The 25,879-nt window shown below is 50.3% G+C and overlaps 1 protein-coding gene across 12 annotated transcripts in view; it reads right to left on the bottom strand.

Moving 5' to 3' along the window:
* Window positions 1–25,879, bottom strand: part of MICAL2 (microtubule associated monooxygenase, calponin and LIM domain containing 2) — a 210,769-nt gene that overhangs the window by 164,839 nt on the left and 20,051 nt on the right. For all 12 annotated transcript variants that reach the window (XM_059136366.1, XM_059136355.1, XM_059136373.1 and 9 more), the window contains exon 2: window positions 19,862–19,933. The gene's annotated coding sequence lies outside the window, so the exon portion shown is untranslated. The remainder of the gene's footprint in view (window positions 1–19,861; window positions 19,934–25,879) is intronic.

Here is a 25,879-nt window from a genome sequence, read left to right as displayed (position 1 = left end):
GTTTAGCCCCTGGTTGCCCTCATGGCCTCACACGAGTCCAGACACTCTGAACCCCAGTTTCTTCTTTTGTAAAGGACGTGATAATCTCCACCTTGTGGAGTTGCTGGGAAGGGCAAGAGAGGTGTGTGATGGCAGACCCCAGCCCCAGGAGGCTCCTGGCAGAGGTGGAAATGGGTGCTGCATCCCTCACGTGGGGCAGACTTGTGCCTGGGGAATGCACTGATTTGAGAAATACTTCTGTAAATCAACTCTTCAAGTTGTCAACCCCTCCTTGTCTAAAATGGTGAACTGTTTAGAGGTATCAAGCCAAACCCAGGGAATCATTTACGAACTGGAAGAACCTGTCTCCTTCCAACTCCAGCAGCCACCCCTCCTCCCCCAAAAGGAAAATGAAGGCCTTAATCTTACTCCAGTGGAGAGCCAAAGGTGCTGTGGAGGGGGCTGGCTGGGCGTGGGGGGTCCAGGAGCTGGCTCTTATCTAGAGGGAGATGGGGGGGCTGAGGGGGGTTTGTGGTGGAGAGAGATGGCAGGACAGCAGACAGGCTGCCTTGGACTGTATCCCAGCCCCTCGTACCAGGCTCAGACCTGCCTCCCTGTCGGAAGGGTCTGGTTTCAACTGTAAAATCAGCTTGAATCCAGTTGACGTTAAAGACCTTAAAAACGACTCTGACACCCATGTGGGGTAGGTTTCCTCCGGAAGAGCCTCAGTGTTTCGAGTCTGCCAGACGGGGGTGTGAATCTGGTATCACGCACCAGGGAGGCAAGTTATCTAATACATATCAGCCTGTTTCCTCATCGGCAAAACAAGATGATCATGCTCGCTTCATAGGGCCAGAAGGAATAAACTCCCTCACAAATGTGACGTATTTAGCACCTGGCAGCAATCCGATAACCAGCAGTCATTACTATTCCTCCAACAACCCAAACACCATCAAAGCACAAGGAAGGGACCAGCTGCCCAGGTCAAGGAATTATCTGGACTTTAAAAGTAGAAGCCACAGGGGCGCCTGGGTGGCTCGGTGGGTTGGGCCGCTGCCTTCGGCTCAGGTCATGATCCCAGGGTCCTAGGATCGAGCCCCATATCGGGCTCTCTGCTCAGCCGGGAGCCTGCTTCCTTCTCTCTCTCTCTCTGCCTGCCTCTCTGCCTGCTTGTGATCTCTGTCAAATAAATTAATAAAATCTTTAAAAAAAAAAAGTAAAAGCCACAGGCTTTCAACTTAGAAGATGTGGGTTTAAATCCACTTCCTAGTTGTGAACCCTTGGACGACTCGCTTAATTTCTAAGATTTCAGTTCCCTCAAATGTACACTGAGGAAGAAGGAGGTTTCAAGAACGAACAGAAAACATCCTTGGTATGAGGTAGTTCTACTAGTGAGCTAGAAAGGCTGACTTGGAAGGGCTCTGGGAGTCTGAATCTGTGCTCCAAGCCCCTTCTTCTGGAGACTAGAGTGGAATTCTTGTAGTGGATCCCCTTTCTCCTTCCCCAAAAGAAACTCAAGGATTACTTAAAGCAGAGGATCCTGGGTAGTGGCTCTTCTTGTTAAAATTTTCCTTGTCAACCACCACCCAGCTGTTGCTTTTTAGAGTTTGATACGAAATATAAATAAAACCACCCAGAAATATGAAAGGTTTCTGCATTTTCTGGGAAGAAACAAGACGTGATGCTTTAGTTTCCAAGAATAGCCTTGAAGCAATTTGGTTTTTGCCAACTGGAGTCCCTTATTTGTGGTTCTGCCTGTGTGACTTTATGAGTCACGAAGCAACCCCCATTCCCTGCCCCAGGCTGCTACAAATTAAAAACCTCAGGGCCTCCAAACAGGAGGAATGGGCTTGGTCCAGGGCATCTGAGAGACAAGTTCAAGATTGATACAGAACCCCTAAGCACTTCTCTCAAATGAGAGAAGGAACCTCCTAGCCAAAGAGCTTCCAGTGTGCTCACATTTAGGAACCCTCCCCATCTTCCCTGGACCTCTTCACCTGTCAAATGGCATCAAACAGGGTAACGAGGTGGTCAATAAATCAGAGTTCTATAAAAACTTGAGGGCCAGAGGGACACCAGGCAGAACCTTCTCCCAAAGCAGCAGTCTGACCAAGAGAAAAGCTCAGCCCTCAACAACACCCTCAAAGTTCAAAGGCAAGGTATGCCTCAAGGTAAACAATCTAAAGATGAATCCCATAGGGTCAGAGGAGGGGTGTGGGCCAAACAGAAGAAGGGGACGAGGAGGTACAGACTTCCAGTTATGAAGTAAGTCACAAGGATGAAAAGGACAGCACAGGGAACAGATTCGGTAATACTGTAATAACCTTGTAAGGTCACAGTACCATGTACACTGGAAACCAATACATCATGACAACTTGTACTTCCATTAAAGAAGTAGATCCAATAAGAACTAGACAATCAAAACCAGACTGCCTTGCCACGGACATTGCCAAGCCCCCCCCCCCCCCATTCAAACATACCGTCTCCCAGGTATCCCACCAATGAGCCCCCAGACAGGGTCAGTTTCCTACGCAGTGAAACAAGGCTGCTCACCCCTCCAAGCACTCCCAGGGTGGTCAAGAGAACTAGAAGGCCCAGCTCTGAGCTGCACACACAGAAGATGCTCAGTCACAGCAACTGGGACCCAACACCTATGTGAGGCAAGAGACAGCCATGGAAATGCCTCCCACATACACTGCATCTCCACAGAGCCCAGGACCACAGGTGATGCCTGCAGGCCTCATCTTCTCACTCTGGCCAGAGGAGGCCTGACTTTCCAACTACAAGGGCATACAGCAACCAACCTGAACCAAGAGGGCATCTCCAAGAGTTGGGAAGGGACTTCAAGGGCCCCCTTGTCCCTGTCATCTCCTTCCAGCCAGAGGTCCCCAGACTTCCCTTGCCCACCTCCCCACATGGAGAGCACACTGCCTCCTGGGGTCGCCTGCTTCATCCATCCTTGCCTTCTCTGAAAGGAGATTAATTTGCCTTAGTCACTCCCCAGGGAGATCAATCCTGTCTGTCCACAAGCTTCTTTCTGTTCCTGATTTTAACCCCAGAGATCACCCACAGGAAGTCAAAGCCCTTCCTTCCACACAGGCTGAACCCACACATGCCCTTTTCTAACACATGCTATCTGGAGCCCTACTAGGAAAGGCCCAGGAAAATGCATCCAGGAGACACACTGGGAGAGCCCAAACAAGTTCCCAGCCTGCCACAAGGGACTAGATACTTCTCTCGGTCTACACTGCCCCAGGCAGGGAGCTCAGGTCCTGCCTTCTATGGGGTTCCCCCACTGATAGCCCAGGCCACTGGGGCTCCTGCCCTTTCAGCCCCAGCTCTCCCCTTACTCTTTCAACAGTGAGTTGACTCCATTAGTCTGGCTTAAAGAGACCTCCCACAGCCCCACTTCCTCACCTCCATCCCCTTCTTCCTGGAATCCCAGCAGCAGATCCCTCCCTGCTCCAGTGAGCCACAGATTCCTGTATGCTGACCAGTCACGGTGCCAGGAAGAGGCCCACAGGACCAGAGACCCACGGCAGGCCAGAGTCTTCCACCAGCATTATCCTAAGGAGCCCTCACAACAAGTCTGTGGGGGTGTGGTGGTCTTCTTTCCTCTGTTTCTGCTCTGCAACAAGGGCTTTGGTGGGGAAGGGGCAAGGAGTCATCCCAGAGTTTTCCCACCTTGCTTTTCTATAATGTAAGTATAAGTTAGCCGTATGTGCTTCCTGTTGTGTGTCTGTATATACATGTGCGTATACACGTGTGTACATATATGTGTGCATATATGTGTATGCACATGTGTGTGTTTATGCGTGTGCATTGTGTGTGAATGTATATACATGTTTGTATGTGCATGTATAAAACCATGTGTGTAGGGGCACCTGGGTGGCTCAGTGGGTTAAGCCGCTGCCTTCAGCTCAGGTCATGATCAGGGTCCTGGGATCGAGCCCCGCATCAGGCTCCTTGCTCAGCAGGGAGCCTGCTTCTTTCTTTGCCTCTGCCTGCCTCTCTGCCTGCTTGTGATCTCTGTCTCTCTCTCTCTGTCAAATAAATAAGTTAAAAAAAAAAAAAAAAAACCTTTAAAAAAAAAACCATGTGTGTATATATGCGCGCGAGTACACACGTCCCTATTTTAAACATTTTTTAATAAGGATTTTTTTTTAAGATTTATTTATTTATGACAGAGAAAGATAGCAAGAGAGGGAACACAAGCACAGGGGGGCTGGAGAGGGAAAAGTAGGCTCCCCACTGACCAGAGAGCCTCATGTAGGGCTCTATCCCAGGACCCTGGGGTCATGCCCTGAGCCGAAGGCAGATGATGCTTAACAACTGAGCCACCCAGGGGTCCCTCAATAAGGATTTCTAGCCAGCTCTCCACACCTCCTCTTGGACCACTAAGCTGCTGTTCAAGGACCTTCCAGGAGGAGCGAAGCCTCTGAGGCGGGCAACGCTCCAGTCTGGCCATGGGGAGTCTGGGTCCACCCCTTGCACCACCTCGGGAGGACACCAAAGGCAGTGCAGCTCAGCAGGGCGGTGTGCCAGGTCCTGTCCCAGACGCCCACGTCTGTGATCTCATTTACCCCTCTTTGTTTGGCAGAAGAAAAGGCAGACTACAGAGTAACCTCCTCAGTATCCCACAGGCAGGACCTAGGGATGCTGTGATGGGGGCCCAGTTCCAGCTCACTTCAAAATCCACACTTAGTCTCCAACCGAGCAGCACCATGTAGGCGGAACTGGTATGGCCAGCCTTTGCCGAAGCCACGGGGCACAGCAAATGGGTCCAGTCCCGGGGTCTCTGAAGATCTTTCAGGCTTTGACTGTCTATGCATGTCAACAACAGGGCAAGGTCTTGTAAGTCACAGTGCCACCAAATAATAAAGTATTAGGTGGTCCCTTAAGAATCATATTTAAAAAGACATTTAATCCATGGGGAAATGTTTGTGCCCTAATGCAGAGTGAGGAGAGCAGAACACAATTTTAAATGCTCAATAGGATTCTGACTCCATAACGCAATATCTAAAGAGGAAAAACAAACCAAATGTGAGCAGTGTGTGTGTGTCTGTCTGAGAGAGAGAGAGAGAGAGAGAGAGATGGTCTTTCAGATCATTTTTATTTTTAGCTTCATACTTCCTGCATATCCCAAATGTACCAGGGGTGTGTACAACTTGTACAAGGCCTTCCTGTACACACATCCCAAGTCCAGGAGTCTTTGGTCCCTGACTAGCCCAAGGGTCCCAAGAGAATGAGCCAGGTTTCAGGAATCTTAGACCTTCCTCAGTCCAGCAAGCACCTCACCAGCAGCATCCTTTTTCTCCAGAAAAGAGCGAGCCCAAGCACCATGCAGACCTGATGAATAGGGCTTGCATTCCAGCAGGTAAGTGAGGCCCCAAGGAGGAATTCTCCACAACACCCCACCCCTCCAGGCTCTGTTCTCTGGACCTCAGGCCTTTTTCCAAGAAGCCACACCTTTGCCCCCATCTCCTGCTGGGCCTGCAGGATGCCTTGCCCAGGAACCCACAAGGAAGAAATCTGCATAACTGGCTATCCGCCAAGAGGTCACAAAATTATACAGGTATCTCAACACACACACAATGGGTTCATCTTACCAACAAAAAATTAGTCTATTCTGAGTGTGCCCCAGATCGTCCTGGTCACACGCTGGGTGCCCAGGAACACTGTGACCTCTCAATTTCGATTTCCAGGAGGCCCTCCTATCTCAGAACTTAATGGGGGTGCTGAGGATAAGAAAATATAGAGACAGAAGATGGAAGGTGGATGCCAGGGGCTGGAGGAAGAGAGGAGTGGGAAGTTAGTGTTTGAGGGATAGCGACTTTGAACCTGAGAAGATGAAAAAGTTGTGCATGTGGTGAAGGCTGGACAACATCTCAAGCATACTTAATGCCACTGAGCAGCTCGACACTTAACAATGGTTAAAATGTTAAGTTTTATGCTATGTAGATTTTCCCACAAAAATAAAAAAGCATTAAAAAGACCATCATCACCACCTCATAGTAAGCTGTCCAAGGCCAGAGTACAGAATTTGTGGCCCAATTAATACTGAAGTTAATTTTCTAAAATACATTTGAATTAAAACATAATAAGCAAAATAAATCATTAGGCTAATAAAAGAATCTTGCTCAGTGAAATAATTTATAATCTTTTTTTTTTTTTTGTAAAGTCATCTAGGCTTTTCTCATTCTTCCTTCCAAATCTTCTTTGACTCCAAAAAGACTATGGAAGCTCAGTCCTGACAAGCTGTAATTTTATCTCTTGTTCTGCCCTCTCCAGGCAACCACCACCACTAGCCCCCACACACACATTCAACACCTGTGAAATTCCTTTCAACACCCTGCTCCCCAGTCTTGGCTCCTTGAGCCCACCACACGCTGCTGAGGGAAAATGCCCCTGCATTCTGACCATCCCAGGCAGCAGTACCAGCAGACCGCAGCTCTGTGAAAGCAGGGAACGTTCTTCCCTGCAGCGTACAGACTCCCTAAAAGCTCCCTGACAACAGGTCTAGATCAGCTCAGATCTGTTGGGCATGCCATCACGCTCGAATGAGTGGAGGCAATGGCCATGCCATTAGATAAGCCTCCTGTCCCTCAAAGTCAGGGCTGGGCACATTTTTCATTGGCTAACATCAATTTCAGGGACCCTGGGCAAGGATCCTTTTGAAGAACCCTGTTGTAAGATAGAAAAGCTTCCCCATTTCAAAAAGCATTAAGTCTGATGTATCGCACAGCATACTTGGTGTTCTTAAGCAGGGCAGGGAGCAAATCCTAACCCTACTAACTCCTAGACTTCTTTCCAGGCCCTTCTCCTCCAGACACTCTAGCTCCCTAACCCCAATTGGGTCAGATCCCTCCCACAGCATGCTGTACTTGCTTCAATTATAGCAGGTTCCTCTGTGAATTTTTTACTTCCCTACTCCCTATTCCTAGCACAAGACCCTCTGCATATGGTATGTGCTAAATGAATGAATGAGTATTCAATCCTTGAGAACATAGGAATTGTTGACCCTAAATGAGCATCTATGAAGTCTTGAGCAATGTGTTAAAAGTTTCATATGTATTAAAGAAGCTAATCATTAAAACAAACTTATTGTTAGACATTGTTAGACACTATTGTTATTCCCATTTTTCCAAGAATTAGGAAAGTCAGCCAATGGCCCGAGGTCACATGGCCAGAGTGGTGAAGCTGTAATGTGAAGCCCCATAGCCAGAATTCAGACCCCACCTCCTTACCCACTACACCCATAGCATTCCCACTCAGAGTGGATGGATCCGAAAGGTATAGACGTGGTGCCCTGCACACCACAGCAGAGACGTGGTCTCTGGTCCAGGCCAGGCACTGCTCTTCTTCCATCAAATTCCAAAATGCTACAATCTGGAAAATGAGATCTTGATGCACCATGAGTGGCTAATCCGCTGGCAGAAACTCAGCAAGAAGCTAGCTAACTTTCCGGCTTTGGCGGATATGGCAGAGACAGGCTAGCTGATCACTACACGCACTGCTCCTTCCTCCTGGGCCCTTCTCTGCAGCTGTGAGCACCCATGACCAGTTCTAGGTAATGGGCTGTGTCCACAAGTGATGTACACAACTTCTGGTGAGAACCTCCCGGGGGGGGGGGGGGGCTCTGTGCTCATTTGCTTCTGCTGGAGCACAGCAGCTTTGGAAGCCACAAGGGGAAGACGGCCCAGCCATGAGAGGGGAGGAGCCGGATTCCCTGGGTGCCAAGCTACGGGAAAGCCCTCTGTGACCAGGAACATTTGGACTTTGCATACGTGACACAGGAACTTCAAGGGCGGGACAAGTGACCGAGATTCCGGGGGGGGGGGGGGGGTTGCTGCTAGGCAGTTAGCATCCCCTTAAGTAATGCAGGAGGTAAACCACAGTGTGGTAGACACGGGGAATTGGGCCAGAATTGTGTCAGAAATCTTTCCCTCCCAGTTACACTGTCGGTCACATGGGAGTAAATACATGAGAGGGGTCTCTCACTATCACCATTATTGTGGGGAGTTAACTTCCAAAACAACCAGTTCTGCTGTTTTATAGCTCACTTTCCATTGGGACCTCAATATCCTGGACAAGTTGCCTGACGCTCAGAGCAAGCCTGCCCACCTCTCCATTTAAGCCCCCACCCCCCCCACCCCCCACACATCTATACCCTGTACTGAAAATCCACAGCCCTTCCCTAAGTGAGAATGGATCAGGACAGGAGAAGAGGACAGAGAAGCAAGTCATTTCCTTGGTTTCAATGCACCACCCCCGCCTCCCGCAGCCCTAAGCTCCTGAGCCCCTGGGAGCTGATGCGGTGTGGTGGCAACTACATGGACTCTGGGCCACTGAACACTCCCTTGAACATAAACAAGCAAGTGTCTGTGAAATGTAGATGCGGTACCTCACGACGCACACTCACGCATCTGCTAAGCATTATTCCCACACCTGCCGGGGGATGGAGGGGTGACTCCCACCACCTCAAGCTGAAGGCAGCCAAAACCAAACCAAAACAGAAACTGGTGCATTTTCATACAAATAGAAAAGATAGCTCCTTCCTTTTGATCTAACTTATGCTGGGATGGGAGAGCTAACAGCGCCAAGTCCTTGCCCAGCACATCCTTAAGGCCTCCCCCCAGATGAACCTTTATATCTGGAGGGCACTGCATCCCCTGATGTGGTGAAATCAGGTGGAACTGGGTGGAGCCCAGTAACTGGTCTGGAGACAGACGCCAATGCCGGGGAGGAGACAGAAATCATAGCAAAGTGAACACGAAACGGATTTCTCAACAATGCCCACTCACTCTGCACACAGCTCCTCAACCAGGAGCCTGGGACGACTACAGACCAGACCCGACCCTGAAGAGCTCACAGGCCAGCAATGTCTCACGGCATTTGCCTTCCGAAGGCCGAGGTTTTAAAGAGTTGTGCCAAGTTGACTACATTTGTCAAGCCCCCCCAAATTTTTTTCATTGCTTGACACAAGTTCTGGGTTTTGTTGTTGTTGTCATGTGAATTTACCCACATAAAGTCAATCTTGAAAATGTGCACCAGCTCAGTCATACTTAGGTCTGTATCGCTTCCACCGGAGAAAACGAACTGGAACTCTCCCTCCTTCCCTTACTAGGCTAGGTTGCCTGGCAATGTCCGTTCCCTCACTTCCGCCTCCCTTTCCGTCCACCACAGTCTGGTTTCCACTCACGCACAGAGCCTGGTCCAAGCCTCATGCCCAAGGCTGCCACACCAATCGCATTATCGCATCTGGGACACTATCTTACCCACTGTCACTCCCATTTTCAGTCTTCCCACACTCATCTCTTTCTAAATGCCCCTAAGACTTTGCTGTGTCCCCAGGTTCTGATCTTTACCCTCCTCTCACCGCCAAGGACCTAGTCACTCCTATAGTTCAATCAATATCTACATCCTTCCGTGGGATCTGCCACACTCTGGCATAAACCAGCTGCAGTGACTCCTGTACGGAGACCTCCTGTGTGGTCAGCTTACCTCCCCTATCCCTCCCCTGTACCCTCAAACTCAGTGAACAGCACCAGCTACATCTAGACTCTCAGGCCAAACCATTAGAGTCCCCCCTTCCCTGCCCCTCTCCCTCGCCTCCCAGGCGGACCATCACACAGTCCTGCCTGCCCAGCAGCCCCATCCACTAGCAACTGCCTTCCTCTCTGCTCGTACCTAAACCCTCAAAATCTCCTCATAAAACCCTTCCTCCTCCTGGATCACCTCCCTCCAACCCACTAGCCAAATTCTCAAGCCGCCAATGAAGACACCTTTACACCAAAAACACACGCTTGGTCAGGTTCTGTTCCTTTTTCAAATCCTTCAACAGCTCCCTGACAAGTCCAAATGCCCTAGAGGAGCAAAACAGAAACCACCTTCATGATTCCCCCCCTTGCCAGTCCCCAACTGCTTCCCCTTCCCTTGTACTCTTGACTTACTGAGCCACTGCCACTCCTGACAAACCGGACTCCTCCACGGCCCCCTGCCTGTGCCTCAGCTCCTGCTATGCTGTCTAGCATGCCCACAGAGTCTGTTTCCTCGGTGAAGGCCCAGTGGGCTCAAGCACTTGAACATGGAAGCTCACACGGTATCAGGGGTTCCAGTTGGAACCCTGGAGTCAGACAGACTTGTGACAAACAAGACCCACCACTGTCTAGGTGCATGAGCCTGGATGAGTTACTGAAGTTACTGAACCTCTTTGAACCTCAGTTCCCCCATCCATAAAATGGGGATAATAATAGTCCTGACCCCACTGGCCTCCATGAGGATGAAACACAATGATGGCTGGCTAGGCAGTCTTCTAGACAGCACTATTGTTCTTTGAAGTCTTTTTTTTTTTTCCCCAAAGATTTTATTTATTTATTTGACAGAGAGAGAGAGAGAGAGATCACAAGCAGGCAGAGAGGCAGGCAGAGAGAGAGGAGGAAGCAGAGAGCTTCCGACACGGGGCTCGATCCTAGGACCCTGACATCATGACCTGAGCCGAAGGCAGAGGCTTAACCCACTGAGCCATCCAGGCGCCCCTGTTCTTTGAAGTCTTACCTGGACTTCCCCTCAACCCCTTTACCACATCATACCCTGTGGAGGTTCCCATGATGGTTTCCGACGTCCTGCTGCACTTGATCCGCTCACAGGGCTGCCCGCCTGCTTGCACTGCGAGCTCTCCGCCGCACAGCCCACGGCCTGACCCTTGTGCCTCTGGCGGTGATAGATGCCCGACAGCCACCGCTGATGGGCAAAATCGTGACTACCGGTTGTCTCCTGGCCACCAAAACGACTGCAGGGGCCTCCAACCTAGCCTCTACTTCCCATCTTGCCACCACCCTCTTCTACCCTATTCCCAAAGCCCTCGAGGCTCCCTGCACCCCTTCCCTGCACCCCTTCCCTGCACCCTGGGCTCCCCAGGCCCTCCATGTGGACACACAGACAGGATGGAGTGACCGATGGCGTGATCGGTAGCCCGCAGCAAAGCTCCAAGGAGTGGCACCGGGAGGAGCCAGAGTGTCCAGGCACCAAAGCTGCCCTGCCACTTACTGACCTTCCTTACCTGTGTGTTGTTTTCACCCCTGGAGTCCATGCCAGAGGCCACAAAACCTGTCTGCACCACAGATTCACCAGGAAGGGTCCAAAAATACAGCTTCCTGGGCCCACTCCCAAAAGGGGCTTATATAGCCAGAGGGCTGAGGGGGAAGATGTTTTTAACTCTCCGGGGAATGCTGTGGCCCAAAGCCAGGTCTGGGAGTCACTAACCACATCCGGTTCCACTCGTTACATTTACTGAGAACCTGCATCATAGGTGAATAAGCTCTGTCCCCCAGCTTCCAAGAAATTGCCATCTGGGGGCGGGGTGGTGAGCAGGATGAGTGGGGGGCTAGACAAACAGTCACAACACAGGGATGCGGCATGGGCCAGACTATCTAGTACTTCATTTAGCCTTGCACCCAATATATTTTTTTGTACATTGATCTTGTCTAGATGATTAATAAAAAAACTTAAGGAAAAAACCACTGTCTTTTGTTTTTTTGGTGTTTTCCCCTATTTTCCAGAGTACTCAGCTCATTCTAAGGACACAATTGGCATTCAATCAATATTAAAGATTCAAATAATTAGACTTTTTATATCATGCCCCTTTATCACTAATTCAGCCATCAACGAGTTGTCTATTTCTCTTTACCTTCCTAGTGTCAGTGTGGGGTCTACTCCCAGGAAGCAGCTCGTACATGTTTGTCGAGTAAATGAATGTCTACCAGTACTAATCTGTTTTGGCAGGAACAGAACAGTTGATACTGTACCACCTTCAGAGTTAGCATTTAAAAGACTTCCAACATTTTTCATTTGAATGATAGACCTTTAATCTCAGGATCAATTTCCTGATATGTAATTAGACCACTTTGTTGTTTATACTGTCACAAACGTTATGAGCAACTTAATAGCTGCCCGGACCTCGGCAGCCAGCAGTGGGTGTGCCCAGGGCAGGGGAAGGGGCGATGCTTGCCCACTCCTTCCATGAGGCCGGCCCTCCTAGGAGTTGGTCCAGCCTCCTGTCTCCATACAGGGGCCTGTGAACTGCATTCAGCTTTTATGAGCAGGTATGCGCCCCTGCCTGGGCAGCTCAGCCCTGCCTGAGTCAGAAAGCCCCATGGGCTGTTCAAAGCCTACCCACATGTCAACATGCTCCAGAAGCCAGGCTCTATGATTTAAATGTGAGATCCCCTGTGCTGCGGAGAAGCTGCGTGATGAAACAGGGACACCCAGCAGGAGGTTCTCGTGTGAGATAGCCAGCCATGTGGGAGCAGGCAGGGCAAGCGGGAGTAGCCAGCAGAACGGACAGATTCTGCTTTCCCTGGGCCCAGCGTGGCCAGCGGTCTGTTGTTGTTATTGTGGTTTGTTTATCTATTTGTTTTAAGCCCTGAAAACCAGACGCATGTCTTGAGTGGGGAACATTCTGGATGTGGCTCAAAGATCATCTGGCCCTCCCACTAGGTCCAGTTTAGGGATGGGAGATCTGTAAATCCCTCTACACCAGGGACTGGAGGGAATTTTCCTGGAGTGCATGGACTCAGGGCAACTCAGTCTGAGACCTGTTGGCTTCCTTTTTCTTCTGCTGGAAAATCATAGACTCTACACACTGGCTATTTATTTGTTCCCGTCTTCCCCACAGACACTGATCCCCATGTGCCAGGCAAATGAACACTGCTGAAGAGTTCTCAGATGGGACCTTGGGGAAGTGAACAAGCCAGAAACAGAATGAAAAAGCTCTTGGAAACCGTGTCTGCCTTTCAGCGGGACCCACTGAGGGGGTCCTCTGTCCACGTCAAGTACACTGTTCTTGAGAGGCAATTCATGTGTCTGAGCAGAAGACAGAGAGAAAGACAGTTTTGTCTACTTCCTCGCTGTGCAGAGAAACTGAGGTCTCCTGGGAACTCTTTTCCCAGAAACTGCATAAAATCAATGAAGTTTCCAGACAGTAAATACAGAAAGGCCTCTCTGATAAGACAGGGCAGACCCAGACCCTAAGAGACACTCAGCTGCTGAGCTGACCTCTGAGGACATTACTGGCTTGCCGAGTTGTCCTGTACCATCGGTAGGAGGCTGGCGTGGAGGGCAACGTGCACCTGTGTGGGTGGGAGGCACAGCTCTGAGGACGTGGATGCCCCATGCTCCTGCTGACATGCAAAGGCCGTGTTCCTATGAGCTCAGAGACGCTGGGATAAGCACTCCTGGACCAGAGCCTACCCTGGCCACTCCCCATTCAGTGGTCAAAGTGTCCCTCACTGACCCACAGCCCAACAGACAGCAGTGCAGGGGAGAGGACTATAGGTGGGACCACTCTGGTGAATTTTCTCTGGAGGCTGTGGAGGTTTGGGAGATGGTGGCCCACCATCCCAACATAAGAAATCTGGGCTGGCTGAATGAAGATGCTGGTCTCCTCTCTTGGTGTTTGGGCTTATGCTCTGAAAAACACACTCACTGTTTTTTAAGCAGCAACCATCTGAAAGAATCTTCCCTTTTTCTTCATAAAAAGAAAGCAAAACCCAGGAGCTACAAAGGAGACTATGAGGTGGGACTGAGAAGCCTTTGACTCCAAATTCCCTCACCTCCTCCCAGCAAAGGACAAGTCAGGCTCAAAGCTCTGTTTCCCAAATGGATTTCCTGGGGCAGATCTCAGCAAGGATTCATCCATAAGGAGAGAGTCCAGGACTGCTAAAGAGTTCTCTCTCTCCACCATGACTCTTCCCTCTCTACAGAGCTGATATTTTTAAAGATTCTGGCTCTCTCTCATGGCAAGTCATCCACTTCCTGGATCGTTGTGCCTTGTAAATATCATCCTTAAAAACAGCTATATCTTTTCATTGGTCTTTATTTTTAAGTAGCCTTCTCACCCCACAGCCCAGCTCCTGCGGAATGACTGTGTGGCCCTGTCTGGAATGCAGAAAGCTCCCTGGAGAGACAGTCTGCCCATGAACTCACAAGGGTGTTTGTTATCAGCTTATTTGGCAAGAGGAATCAGAGACATGCTGAACATGAGCTGCCAGGGTGGTGGGTCCCACCGGAGGCCTTCGCCCCATCCATAGACATCTCTGCAGGCGCATGAGACATAAGATGTAGAAAATGGACGCATACCACCTGAAAACAAGCCCCATGCACGTTTCTGCAGGGAAAGGTACTTCAGATGCCTGGAGAATTCATATCGGGAGAATCTTTGCTGGTCCCTACGGATGTTTCTTTCAACAATGCTCACATAATTATCAAGTCTGGTGCCAAACCCCCTCCTCCTCCCCTAGCTTATCTCTCAACTAAATGTCTCACTGCTTTCACCCTCAGCTAAGAAGAAAACAGGCACGTAACTCTTCCTTATTCACAAGCACCAAATCGAGAGATTTCATACCACCACATCTTTTTCCTTGGAAACCTTCTGCCTTTTTATCTGCCTAGCAATCTCCTATTCGTCCTTCAGAACCCAACTCCTCCAGCACCTACTTGGTGCAGTGTTTCCGAAGTGAGGCTCTCTTTTCAGGGATTCCAGAGCATTTGATGTGTTTACGACAATGCCTAGAACAGTAGCTGTCACTTTGTGCGCATCCACCTGGCTGCCAGCCCAAGACGCAAGCTCCCGGGAATAAAGGGATAAGGGCTTACTCACCCCTGCGTCTCCACAACCTAGCCCAGGACCTAGCTGTCAGAAGTCGCCTAGTAAATGTTTGATGCCCCAATCAGTGCCTGGCCCACTTAGCCCCAGCCCACCATTCTTGGTGTTGAGAGAGAGGCCATGTAAAGTGTGAAATGAGAAGAGACAATGGAGTCAGACACCCACCTCTGAGCCCTGGCCCCAGTGAGTTAATTCACCAGTATCTGCCTCAACTTTCTTCTCTACAAAATCACAAATAATGACACCTCTCCACGGGCTGCTGTGAGGGACTGACAAGGTCGTAGGTATCACCTAGTGCCTGCTCATTTCCTAGAGCTCAGTAGGAAAAGCGAAGCCAAATGGAGTCCTATTTTTAAAAAAAATTTAAAAAAAAGTTAATGGCTCCCGTCATGTGCCATTAAGACCGGGATAATGTGGCCACCTCCCACCCAAAGTGGTCTCTCTTGGAGTAAGAAACAGTGCAGGCTGTATTCAACCCACACTCTGAGCTTGGGATTCTCAGAACGAGGCCTGCTTAGCAACAAAGGTGATTTTTATCTGAATGACAGACCCACAAGAGGCCACTCTTATTGAGGCTAGGAGATCAGAGCCTTCGTTTCCTGTCTTTGGTTAACCTTTCACCCCAAGACACACCATAAGACAGAGGAACTCCATCCCAGCCATGGTAAGTCACTAAGCGCAAGCCCAATGGCCTGTACATGAGAAGAAGCCTCCTCTTCTCCATGTGGCTGCACCCGGGTTTTATTAGGTCCCAATAAACAATGAAGTGACAGCAGTGGGGCCCTGCTAACATGTGAGGCAGTCATGCTCAGGGTCAAAGGGAAACGTGGGAAGTGTGGTAGCTGGACCCACATGAGGATGCAACATGGCGCTGGGGGAGAAGCCACTTCAGGGGGTGTTTTGGGCTCCCTCGGTGGGGAATCGGGAGAGCTAGCTTTCACCTGAGTTCTACCCCTACCCTGCTCCAAGGGTCTTGTTAAGTCAGGTCTCTGGTTTCCTTACCCATAAAATCAAAGAACTGGATTGGATCATCTATAGATTCTTCCCAGTCTTGATACCTTAGGATCATTGATCTTAGAGGCAGACCCACCTTTCTCAGCCCTTCCTCTTTCTGTGTTATTTGTGTGAGACCTCTCATCTCTCGTAGCTCCCTCCAAGCAGACTTCTACCAACACTATGACTTTTATTGCTCCAGAGCATCTGGTCACTCCTGAGCACAGAGCCTGGCTGGGCAAGAAGAGGAGAGACTTGGGACCATATTCCTCAGAACACACCCACTCTCTCTGGTCAAACAGCGTAACAACTCAACTCCAGAAAACTTGTAGCACTGAGAGCTTGGCTATGCCAACAACCTCTGGTCATCTGGGTTGGCTTTTTCTCTCTCAAACCTTTTCCTCACTCCCCTCCAATCCCACCCACACCCCCTAGGTTCCCAACTCTCTACCAAAACGTTAGACTGTCCCCATGCTGCTTGGCAAGAGACTAGAGCTATAACAGGCAGTTCTTCTCTCTCCTCTGGCATGTCCCAGGGTTGGGTAGGGGAGAGAGAGGTGGTGAGGCTGCACGGGCCAGGAGAAAAGTGCCTACAGAAGCAAGCTCCAGCTACATGAGGAGGAGGTGACCCGGAGAAGGCAGTGCGGATCGCCAGGACAGACAGAAAGCACTGAAAAGTCACAGAATTTTAGGAAGCTCCTTGAAATGCTACCTAGCCCTCTATACCTCCCCTGTTTCCTCAATGAGAAATCAGAGGGCAGGTGAAGTTCAGTGAGGGGCCCAAGGCCACGCAACTACTGTTGTTGACAATCAATACCAGAATATGGGTCTTTGGTCTCAACCCATTCTTCTCTCCACTCACCCTGTTGACCTCAAGACCTAGTTAGGTTACTCTAATGAGGCCAGCTGGATCCCCTACAGACTCTAAGAAACATGACCCAAGTGCCACTTAGGGGAAGAGCAGGCCCGGAAGATACTTTGATAACTGTCTCCTGACACCATGCGTTCCTTCCCCAGCTGACATGTCTGATTGTTCTTTCTCCAACCTTCCCCACAAAATCTTGAGTTCAGAGGTCAGTGAGAAGGGAGGGGTGGGCCTTCCTGTCCCTACAGAACTCTGAATATCTAAGATAACCACAAGGATCTCTCTTCCTTGGTCTAAAGGAGGTTGATGGAAAAAAGTAGCAGACTGAACTAACTCACTGGAGGCCTGACCTTATCAGGCCAAGAATAGTCATTATGAGCAATTAGATGGGTCATCTGAATGTTTTTGACACCAAACAGTAGGATTTGCCCCTGTCCAGAACCTTTCAAAGACTAATGATCACATCAACATCAGGAGAGGGACGCTCAGGGTAAAAGATTCAAGGAATTAATTATTCAGCGCCCATGACCCAGTTCCCGGAGGTGAGGCTAGGTGAGAAGAGAACTTACCAGCTCCTTATCGTGGCAAGAAATGCAAATACTTCACAGAGTAGTGTTCCTTTTGCTGCCAAAGAGGATCCATTTATGGTTAAGAGTGCCTCCCACCCATCCCCCCGCCCTCCCCAAAGAGCCAAAGTTCACTCATTCAACAAATATTTATTGAGCTCCTCTTAAGTCCTATGCCCTCCAAGGATTTACATATGGCTGGGGCTTTGCAGAGTCTAAAGATCATGGGATTTATAAACAGGAGGCCTGGGCTGTGTCCCAGCTCAGCCCTTAGGCAGCTATACTACCAGGCACAAGGTAAAAATTTAAGTTAATTTTCTCATCTGTGAAATGGGAAGGAATCCACCTGCTTATTATAAAGTTGAAATGATCTTTATAAAATGTAAACTGCAATGTAAACCCAAGGCATAAACAACAAAAGACACAGCAGTACCTGTTTCTCCTGCCCTCGAGAAGTTTATAACCTGGATATCTTTGGAAAATCACCCAAGGTACATATTTGGCAAACACCACATTCCCTATAATTTGAGCAAAGGTTATGTTTCAACTTGCCAGTAGAGATGGGGCCTGTGGTCAGTCTCAGCCTTCTGTCTGGAAGCCCCAGAAGTGGCAAAAAGAGCAGAGTAAAAACAGAGTACCCGGGACCTGCCTGGCCCTGTATCATGCCTGGGTGAGTGAAAGACCCAGCAAAGCCTTATGACTGAGACACAGGAAAAGACCAACTGGAACTCTGGTCAATCAGAAACAAAACAAAGTTCCACACGAGCGCAACAGGAGTGAGCCAGCACAAACATCCCTCCCCATATGCATTTAGACAAATGCCTGACCCTCCTCTATGGACATATTCTGTATTCTGCATTTCTCCAGGAACAAGGAAGGATTCTCAGGCCAGCAGATGGGCTGATCAGGACCTCTTTGCCTACACAGAATCAGAATCCATGCAAGTAGCTTTTCCCCAGGTCCAGCCAACCCCTTCGTAGCCTGCTGTTCAGGATCTCACCTCCTATAGATCCTCAGTGCCCACCAGGCCAGCCTCTAAATGCAAGACCTGATTGCCTGCTGCTCCTCCTTGGGGATCTCCACCCTGCTCCAGCCCTGGGTTGGGCACTGATGCTCTCCCCTTCCCTCCCCTTCTCCACTATCCCCTCTACCAGGACCAGCCCTGGTCTCACAACTCCAGGAAAGCTCCTACAGGCAAGGCTGGTTCTATTCATCTCTATGATCCCTCTGACTCAGGGCATTCTGTTAAGTCCTTCACCATCCTGTAAATGCAGAATGATGGTCCCCAAATGTTCTCTGGTGTCTATATAAAGAAGGGAGGCAGAGGAAGAAAGAGGGGAAAAGGAAGGATGCTAGACGGGAGGTCCAGGGCCCACATTCCAATTCGCCATTTGGCACCAATTAGGTAGGTAACCTTGAGAAAGTATCTTCAGGCCAGCCTCAGTTTCCCTGTCTAGTAATAAGGGGTTTGTGCTAAATAGTCTCTTGGGTTCTCTCTAATTATAAACCTCGGTATCACAGAAACCGGACTAGCCTGGCCATAGGAGACATGTGTCCGGGTCCTTAGGAGCTGCCGCTGGGGCTGAGTTAGCTGACTGCCCAGATCTCAGTCTCCATGGTCTATAAAAGAAGTAAGGATAATAGGACTGCCCTTCCTGGGGAGTGGGGTCCCCATCAGACATGGCCATAGAGCTTCAGGAGCCACAAAGCCCTGGAGAAATCTTGGGGTTCGAATTTCCTCAGTCAACAAAGAGCTGCTGACCCCTGCCACATGCCTCATACTGTGCTTCCAGCATGGTGCCGCCTCATACAGGAAGGCTGGACGATGGATCCATGCCCCCAATGTTCCCACAGCTAGGGACTGAGACAAACAAGCAGACAAACCTTTACTCAGCCAGTCAGTCATGTAGCTGGCATCTGAACAAAGCAGCTATGGGAGTACAGAGGAGAAGGAGGGGCCAACTCTGCCTGCAGAAGGGAAAGAAGCTTCTAGAAGGAATGGCATGTCCCCAGTGTGGATATCTGTTCCAGGAGTTGTGGGACCCAAGCCAGGGTCAATGAGAGAGAGGCAGAAAAATGAGGCTACAAAGTAAGGCTGAGATATAATAGGAGGGGGCCCTGAAGGCCACCAGGAGAGTGATTGTCAGCCAATCTTCCAGAAAGGTCTGGCAGCACATTAGAGGACGGAGCAGGGGAATAGAGTGGAGCTGGGGAGAGTGGTGGAGGCCCCACAAGAGTTCGTGAGGGCAACTATGCCAACAAGTCATTATCCATCACTGTCCATACCTGGCTGCCCTACCTACACCTCTGGGGACTTGCTGAATCTACAGATAGAGCTGAACAGTTCTGCTCTCCTCCTAGGGGAACCCAAGCAGAGGAAGAGGCCATAATCACATTTGCAAATCTTGGACGCATGCTGCAGTGCTCTGCAGTCACTACCTCCAGAAGCTGCCTGGCTAGATTCTTGCCTGGGCCCACACCTGGGCCAGCCAGAGACAGAAACACCATCAGGTCTGGGACTGGAGTTGGAACAGTCTTACTAAGGGGACAAAGGCAGAAAGCCCGCCCACCTGAAGGCCACTGACATAGGTCCCAGACATACCTCAGATTCAACCCCTGCCTCCCTCCCTCCTCTGACAGCACGGAGAGGCAAGTGAGGCCTTCACCAACCAGTGTCTCTCCAAACTGGGTCACATTCACTTGGGCTTAAAGAAAGAGCACAAGCGCCCCTACACTTTCCAAAGCCTGAAGCCTACTCCTCAAGCACAACTCAGCATCATGAAAGAGACTTACTTGATTCGTAGGCATCACAGCAACTAAAGTCATCTCCTCCTGGGACAAGCCAAGCACAGGTTGCCACGTTCCCTTAAAGACAAGAGCCAGGCAATGAATGTCAGTTACATTATCTTACATTACAGCCTCCTATCTTCTCCTGGCCACAAGGTCCCACAGGCTGGGGACTTTACCCCGTAGCAACTCTACTCAACAAGAGGAAATGCACAGGGAATTTCTCTCTGTGCTCCAAGTTTTGCATGTGAAGACAGGAACTGCTAGGTGGTTAAACAAATCCCACTGTGTCTGCTATATGGGCCTCCTAGGGTTTATCATATTGCTAGGCGAAGGTTTACAGAGAAAGTCAGAGGGGTCTGGGAAAGATTACTTCAGTAGCTCCTTTAGTAGAAACAGAGAGTGCCAGAATTTCTAAGGTGAAGACATGTTGAAAGTAAGTCAAGCTGAAGTAAAAACTTGGTAGTAAGTCACCAATGTGAAGCCTGCCATATTTCCCAAGGTGGAAAGGGTCCAAAGCACTAAATAAATTAGGAATTTCTAGAAGCAGACCATCTGGTCATGGCAGAGTTTCCTAAACAAACTACTATCTTGGCTTTCCTTGACCACCCAGATGGTTTGGTCATATCCTCCCGCTTCTCCAGAAAAATGCCCCCGCACCTGTTTGGAAATGGAGCCCAGTGTTCTAAAGCACTTCTAAGAATTTACTTTCACAACTCCACATTTCTGAGAGGTGGCCTCAAGAGGACAAAAGTCAACACAGAGGAGAAATCAGAGATGTCCAAGAGGTAACACACATATTCCACTGACAGAGACATACTTTGCTCCACAGGGCGGTGGGCTGACTTGCCCACATGGTCACACTTGTATTTTCTCTGTACACCAGGGTCTGTGTGTAGAGCCTGGGACTTGAACTCACTTTCAGAATTCTCAGTCTACGAATGTGAGAGCAGCTACTATCTACTGAGCACTGACTGAGCACGGAACACACACTGGTAGACCAGATTCTGTTCCAGTGGCTCCTCACAGACTGGAAGAGAGGCCTAGAGAGCAGAAGACCCCAGCCCCAGCTCCATGACACAGCAGGATTCAAGCCCAGGGCTGGTTGACCTAGTGCTCACCGGCTTCCCAACCACATCAAGGAGTGAGGGGTCCGAGCACAGCCCACAAGCAGCCTGGTAAGCTCCCAAGGCAGCCACTTGGGGAGAAGTTCCAATCACCACCATCATGATCATCATTGTCAAGCCACACCTCTCAGGCCCGTGGCAGTGGACAAACAGGCTGGCCTGCCTCACTCACATTCTATCAGCCTGAGCTGTAGGCTCAGAGAGGTTGGAGGACTCCACTTCTCTGCCCCACTGCTTCTCAAAAGAAGCACACAGCACTCTCTGCACAGTGGGATGCCGGTGGGCATTCCTGGACCGGTCTGTAAGGGCTGACCATTGGTCAAATTCCCATAGAGGCCTGGCCACATTGGAATCCAGCCATAGCAAGAACCAACTCAATTACTCTGTCTGACCAACAGCTAAACATACTTCAGACTCCCCTTAACTCCACTAAACCAGAAGGTCCTAGGTCCCAGCACCTCCCTTCCCCTTGAGGGGTCTCAGTTTCCTTATCTATAAAATGAGAAATTTGACTTAATTAGTGATTTCCTCACCAAAGACCCCCTTCTAGCTCCTCCCCTCCAACCGTTCAGAATTTAAGAGACACCTACAAAGCTCATCAGAAGTTAAAAGGAAGAATTAAAAGGATTAAGCTGAGCCCAGGCACTACAGGGGGTTAGCTCAGAGGACACTCCCAGCAACCTTGGGAGACAGGTGGTACAGTCAGTGATGGGGGAAGGGGGAGATGCAGGGGGACTGAGGTATGACCAGGCAAGTGCCTCACTTGGCCACAGCACCTGGGACTCACAGCAGAGCTGGCCTTAGGCCACGCCCATGTGTGTGCTCCTTGACACAATGTTTCCCTTTGTAACAAGAGGAGGAAACAATGTCTCTACTCAGACTTGCCATCTTGCCAGTCCCAAGCAAAGAAGCACCAAGTCTCCAGGTCCCTGTGCACCTGACTTGGGTGGTTCAGGAAAGATTTCCTGCGTGGTTAAGTCGCTTCGAGGGTTCAGGAAAGATTTCCTGTGTGGTTAAGTCGCTTCGAGGGTTCAGGAAAGATTTCCTGTGTGGTTAAGTCGCTTCGAGGGTTCAGGAAAGATTTCCTGTGTGGTTAAGTCGCTTCGGGGACTCAAGGAACATGAGAGTACCTCCGGGAAACTTTCTCTCCGCTGCGCTCTTGGCCAAGCTCCACAGAGTCAGGGTCTTCACCGAGGGACCCCGAGCCCTTGGAACAGGGCCTGGCACACACCAGCTGCTCAGTCAGCATTTGCTGAATGAAGGCCTGAAGAACTCCAGAGGTGAGATGCACTCAGGCTCATTCAAGAACCTTTTGGTGTAAGTTAGGGTGAGACACCCTAGGAGTGGCTTGGAACCACAAAGCTGGCCCCTCAGCAGCCAAAGTCTCCAGCCCACATGCCCCAAACCCCCAGACAGAGAATGAAGGCTCTGAGGCTGACCCAGGGATCAGGTGAGCAGCTGCTAGAACAAGAGAAGCATCTGAGCATAAAGGCCACCCATCGAGGTGGCCATGGGCTCAGGCCCCAGAATCAGGCAAACCTGGCTTCCCACCTCAGCTCTGCCACTTGAAATTAGTCAGATGGCCCTGGGCGAGTCCCGTAATTTCTGTGAGCTTCCGTTTCTTACATAAAAATGGGACTAATGTTGGTACCTACTCCGCAGGTTTGTTGTTCTGAAGAGGAGGGGAGAGAATGTGGTTCAGGATGCAGCCCATGCACGCAGCCCACGCTCATGGAGAGGACATGGGTCGTGATTGTCTGCACTAGAGTGGACGGTAAAGAGCACACTCGGAATCCCCTGCTTGGGTGTGAGCCCAGCTCTCCTACTAGCTCACTGTGTGACCTCGGACAGGTTGCTCCACTTCTTCGTGCCTCAGCTCCCCAGTATAGAACACAGGATTGATTGCAAAGACTAAATGAGTTATGTAGGTAAAGACCTTAGAATAATGCCTGGCACAAAATAAGCACTCCAGACCAGGGAGTTAGTATCATTCTTAATATACTTAATATACTTACACTTAATATTCTTATATTATATCATTCTGTATAATATCACAAGCATCCTTCTCCCTTTGTTCCAAAACAGAGTCCACCCTACCTCCCACTCCTCAACCAAAAAGGTAGGTATGGGACTCAGGATAGGTTCATTCTGAGTATCTTCCCTCCTTGGCCACGATCTTGGTACAAAGGGTATGATGCACCTGTTCTCAGTTGTGCCAGGTTCTAATCTAAAAGCCTGGAGAAGGCCTGGTCCTCTTGGAATGGGTGGAGAGTTGTGTGGGGTCAGCTGGGAGCTGCCCGAGGCCATGGGCCACTGAGCAGGGGATGCCAGAGCTCACCTGTTCTTTTCCTGGTGCTGGATTCTGTAGCATTTCCTTTGAGTCTGAGTCTCCCCTAGAACCTTCCAAGGCATCCCATTTTTGCTTAAGTTCATTCAAGTTGGGTTCCTGTCACTTGAAACCAAAGGAGTCTCAACTAACAATAGCACTCAGCAACTGGCCGCTTCGTTAGTAAATCCCACCCGGGGAAGAAAAGCCAGCTGTACATGCTCAGTGAGCCCCAGCCAGCCAGGGAAAAGTGAGTGTGGTCAGCAAGGGGTCTCTGCAAAGAAAAGCAAGGGGAGGCTGCTACAAGCCCCTGCCCCATGCCCTTCCCGGGAGAAAAAGATGCTGCAACTAAAAATGGAAATCGCCCCATACTGAGACCCCTGGCTAGGAACCCAGCCTCTGACATGGGTCCCTCTCACCCTGCCATGAGAGGTCTGAAAGAGGAAGAAGAGAAAGGGAAGTAGATCTGCATGGACTTCACAGTGGTGTGGAAAAAAACTCCAGGCAGTTGCTTGAGACAACTCTTTTCAGAGGAGGAAGGAAAGTGCTTCAGAGAAGGGAAACCACCTTGTCTGGGCCCTTAAATTCGAGACAATTTCCCTGGTGCAAACACCTTGAACTTGCAGCACAGTCCTAGGAGCTGGATGCTCATCCAACCCATTTTCCAGTGGAGGATACTGAGGCTCAGAGAGTGCCATGTCTAAAATCATCAAGGTCATGCTTCTAGTGCCCGATGCCCAGTCGACCCACCAGGGATGCTGCCATGGATGCCAGCAAGCTCGGGTCCTGAGCCTGAGGCCTCCTCATCACCCAGGCCTGTGCCAGACACCTGGGGGAGATGGTCACATGCTGCTGCCTCTCACTTACAACCTGTCCTCCAGCCCCACCCAGAGACAGCTTCCCAGAGGAAGGGGCTGCCTTCGGGTGCTGACAGCACAGGGAGCATCATGATATCTGGAGGCAGTCCCTGGGCACGTTTCCTTCATCAGTGACTTTAATCCCCAAGAACCGCGGTATGATGTATGGGCATGGCCCATATCCATGGGTTTTAACCAGAATACGCCTGTCAGAGCCCGCACGGAGTTTCCCAGGATTTGATTTTCTGGTTTTTTATTCTCAGTCACCTTTCCCAAGAGGTCTGACTTGACAGGTGCAACTACAGTGCAGGACACAGTACCGTGCTCAACAGGGTCTCATCTTCCCACCACCTTCCAGCCACACTAAAGCCAGTCTACTCCTGTACCCCCAGGCCCTCCCACAGCTTCCTCTCAAGTCCTTCCAGGAAAAGAAGCTCCAGCTTCAGGTATGTCTTAAAGAGTTCCAGAGATATAGCAATAAGAAAAAACCAAAACCCTCTCCTGGGAACAAAATCACACTGATTGCCTCCCCATGTCCCGCAGCATTAGCCAGGGGCCAGACACACACCTCCGCACACCAGGTCCCTGCACCTGAGTCTGCGCATAAGCAGAGAGAGGCCGATGCAGACGTGAACTTTGGCTGGTACAGACGGCCACAGGAAGGGTAGGGACGACACTCAGGTCAAGCAGAGCAGCCCTGGCAGGCCACGGGCTGTCCCCGTGGGGGTGCGGGAGGTTTGCTAAGCCCTTCCGAAGAGGCCTCCCCCATGGACCCACACAGACACCCACGTCACAGTGCCAGATGGTGCCCGAGCCCCTGCCAGCTGGTGGCCTGCTTCCTCTTTGTTTTGGAGGAGCCCTGTTAGGGCAGTGGCTATCCCAGTCACAGGGGACTATCCAGACAGGTATTTCCCTTACTCTTTTTCTTTTCATAGTGATGCTATTTAAATAGCTCTGGGATTTAAAAAGAAGTAAATCAAAAGGAACAGGCTGACTTTCCCTCAGGGCATGACCTGGTTGCACTGCTGGGGCTAGGAGTGATGGCCGCAGGACCCAGCACGGCCTGGTGTTGGGGTGGCACACAGTCTACCTGGGGACCCCATGACCAAGCTGGATCAGCTGGAAATCAGAAAAGGGATGGAAAGCTCTCTGGGAAGTCCCATTTCCTACCCCTCCCCGCCTGGTTCCCTTGAAAACAGCCAGGAAAAAAATCACTCCGTGAGAATACGCTAAGTGTTCTGGCAAAGACTATGAAGAGCACCCCATAGCAAGGGAAGCAGGGGGACACTGGAAGCCAAGGCAGTAGAAGGAAGAACGCTGTGGCCAGGCCTGCCAGCACCTGGCCTCGAGGCCAGCCTCACCCCCGCCATGGCCTGCTCAGGCAGGCATGGCATTTTGGCACTGAGGCTCAATTGCTCCCCTCTGGGGGACAAGGTCTACCTTTTAAAGCTAGGGTGTGGATTAAATACAGCAGTGCCTGTCAAAGGCTGGTAACAGCTGCCACGGGAGAGCCACTGACAAGAGCCAGGAATGGCAAGCTGGCTAAGTGCCTTGCGAGGTTTACTTCAGCAGAAGCTTACAACTTCCCTGGGAGGTAGGTACCACATCCTTAAGTTCAGAATAGGAAACAGAGACTCAAAAATGAAAGCACCTGCCCAAAGTCACCCAGCTCACAGGAATCACAGCTAGAACACACACCCAGGCCAGCCAGACT

The sequence above is a fragment of the Mustela lutreola genome, chromosome 1 (assembly GCF_030435805.1).
Source record: "Mustela lutreola isolate mMusLut2 chromosome 1, mMusLut2.pri, whole genome shotgun sequence".
Lineage (NCBI taxonomy): Eukaryota > Metazoa > Chordata > Mammalia > Carnivora > Mustelidae > Mustela > Mustela lutreola.
This window is presented reverse-complemented; position numbering and strand designations above follow the sequence as displayed.